Source organism: Hippocampus bargibanti, linkage group LG11 (assembly GCF_051943395.1).
Source record: "Hippocampus bargibanti isolate YZ-2025 linkage group LG11, ASM5194339v1, whole genome shotgun sequence".
NCBI classification, from domain to species: Eukaryota; Metazoa; Chordata; class Actinopteri; order Syngnathiformes; family Syngnathidae; genus Hippocampus; species Hippocampus bargibanti.
Genome location: NC_142744.1, coordinates 2,620,001 through 2,623,124, shown reverse-complemented (window position 1 = coordinate 2,623,124; position 3,124 = coordinate 2,620,001). Strand labels below are relative to the sequence as shown.

The following is a 3,124-nucleotide window of genomic DNA, read 5'->3' as shown; positions in this document are numbered from 1 at the left end:
AGAAGAAAAAAAAAAAATTCTCCTTCTGCCCCCCCCCCCAAAAAAAAAAAAGAAAAGAAAGAAAAGGGGTGAAGAAAAAAAAACCCTTCAAGAAGAGAAGGGGCATTATTGCCGTAATCCTCTTATACCCGCAGTCATTTTAAGACAGGGGCTTTTTGGAGGCTGGGGTGGCGTCTTGTCTTCCATATCCCATCCCAAATCCTTCAAGGCCGGGAGGGAGAATCTCGAGGCAAGCACCCCGGCATCTATTAGTCATCTCACTAAAGTCTCTTCTTTAACTCACACAAACACACAAAATCCCAAACGCAAACATACCAAAAGTTTCTTGCCATTCATCGCAAACGAGGCAGATCGCATTGCCGTGTCGTCGTTCGGAAAACGTGCAAAACTAGAATACTTTTGTTTTTTATGAATTTATTATTATTTTATTTAATAAAAAAATGATACTAACACTACTGTTGGTTTGTCTTTCTTTCTTATTTTGTTCACACACCAAAATAAAAAAAACACCTGCAACGAACGAGATCAATGACGAGAAAGTCGAAGTTCCGGTTCGGGGGGCGTGGCCTAGGCCACTTCATTTTATTAATTTATTCGTTTTATTTAATAAAAAAATGATACTACCACTACTGTTGGTTTATCTTTCTTTCTTTCTTTTTTTGCTCACACACGAAAATAAAAAACACCTGCAACGAACGAGATCAGTGACGAGAAAGTCGAAGATCCGGTTCGGGGGGCGTGGCCTAAGCTGCTTTGTTTGATTGACGTTAACGAGCGCCAATTGCGAGCGAGGGCGAGGCCACCCATACGTTTTTTAATTAATTTATTCTTATTTTATTTAATAAAAAAATGATACTAGCACTACTGTTGGTTTATTTTTCTTTTTTTTTTGCTCACACACGAAAATAAAAAAAAACACCTGCAACGAACAAGATCAATGACGAGAGAGTCGAAGATCCGGTTCGGGGGGCGTGGCCTAAACTGCTTTGTTTGATTGACGTTAACGAGCGCCAATTGCGAACGAAGGCTAGGCGGCCCATACAGTTTTCCTAAATAAAAATTCCTCCTCCTTCTCTATTCCCACTCGGACGAGTCGAGCGCGAGTCCGCGAACGCGCGCGCGCACTGTGGACTTGGAAACAACGAGACTGACACTACTTTTGACCAAGTTGGTGGAAGAAAAAAAAAGATTTATCGCGTGATTACGAACAGACATTAGAAGGTAAGAATATTTTTTTAATAACCAAAAAAAAAAAAAAAAAAAAAAAAAAAAACACGGTTACGTCTAAACTTCTATTTTTTTTTTTTACTAATATCGCTTCTAGATGTTTACTTATTTTGGTCATTTGAGAAAAATGTTGATAAAGGGAATGAAGTTAACGGAAAAGTGAGGCTCCGAGTCCACGTTACGTCGAATAGTGTCAACGTTTTGAAGTTTACGACAAAAAAATTATTATTTGTTTTTATTTGTTATCAATTTGATTTGATTTGTTCATTACGGCACAAAATATATGGTACGAGTTGGTTTTAGTCACGTGACATCCCAAATTAATCGTTTCCTGTTTTTGGATTGAGTTTTATTTACACCTTAAATCTGGTTAAAAAAACGTCTCACTATTTGGCAGGAAACCCACGTGATTTTTTTCAGTGAAGAAACGCCGTGATGATCATTTTGGTGCAGTTGTTGGAATAAATTGACATGTTTGGTAGAATTTGGAAGATGCACCCAATGAGTGATTAGGTAAATCTTTCATTGGGGTTCAAATAAGCAAAAAAAAGCATAAACAGAGCAAAATAAAATAAAGAAAGAAAACTCTATGACGCTGCAGGCAATAAATAATTGGTCAGATAAAGAAATACATCCAATAAAATATTTTCCAAAATGTTGAAATGTTCGTTATGTATAAACTTGTCAACGTATTCATTCCAATCTAAAAAAATAGCACAGTTTAATAATAGTATTAATAATAATAATAATAATAATAATAATAATAATAATAATAATAATAATAACAATAATAATAATAATTGTAAGTGTGTTTCTAAGCTCCCAATGACACTTTCCACTGACAAAACAGGGACATAAATATAATCACAGATAAAATTATAAATAATAACAAGATTTCAAAGTAAAAAGAGCCAGAAATATCCTGAAAAAAAACTTAGAGGTATGCAACATGAATCATAAAATAATGAAAATAGTAATGAACGCCACAAGTTAAGCACTATTTAGCATATACAGAATGTGCTACTTTGAATAATAATAATACTTAGAGATGCTTGCGATTAACAAATATGCATATTTTAGAGTCTAACAGTCGTAAAGTCCTCGATGACTTGTTCATGTTGAAAACTATTTGAAAATGTGACAGAAACGCCATATAATTATAAATATAAACATATATAAATCTAAATATATAACTAAGATAATTATTAATTACAAATAATTATTATTAATATATATAACGTATATAAATATAACGAGAGGAAAATCGATATATATTTTAAATGAAATCTATATCTATATCTATATATGAAAATTTTCATTTCTGACAATTTCAACATACATTCCAAAGCTGCAGCCTGAAAAAAATTTCAGAAGTGGCTAATTTTAAAGGCTCTTAAAAAATAAAATGTATGATTATTATGATTAGAATTATTGTGATTATTATTGTGATTATTATTATTATTGTGATTGTTAGTGTGATAATTAATGTGATAATAATAATCATCATCATCATCATAATACATTTCACTTATAAGCACCTTTCAAAACTCTCAAGATCACTTTACAGTCACAGGATAAGTTTTTCTTGTGGGTGAGCAGCGGCAGCCACACGCGCCAGCGTTCACTCAACCCCGAAGTAACTCGTATTATTATTATTATTATTATTTAGTAGTAGTAGTAGTAGTATTACTATTATTATTACTATTATTATTATTCTTACTATGATTATTATTTTTATTATTTTTATGATTATTATTTTAATTATTTTTATGATTATTACTATTATTATTATTATTATTATTAAGTAGTAATAGTAGTAGTATTACTATTATTATTACTATTATTATTATTCTTACTATGATTATTATTTTTATTATTTTTATGATTATTATTTTAA

General features: G+C 31.4%; 1 protein-coding gene across 1 annotated transcript in view; it reads left to right on the top strand.

Moving 5' to 3' along the window:
* The first annotated feature begins 1,089 nt into the window (after positions 1-1,089).
* The window catches only part of dmbx1a (diencephalon/mesencephalon homeobox 1a), a 10,677-nt gene continuing 8,642 nt past the window's right edge, over positions 1,090-3,124 (top strand). Inside the window, exon 1 of the mRNA XM_089008109.1 lies at positions 1,090-1,221. The gene's annotated coding sequence lies outside the window, so the exon portion shown is untranslated. The remainder of the gene's footprint in view (positions 1,222-3,124) is intronic.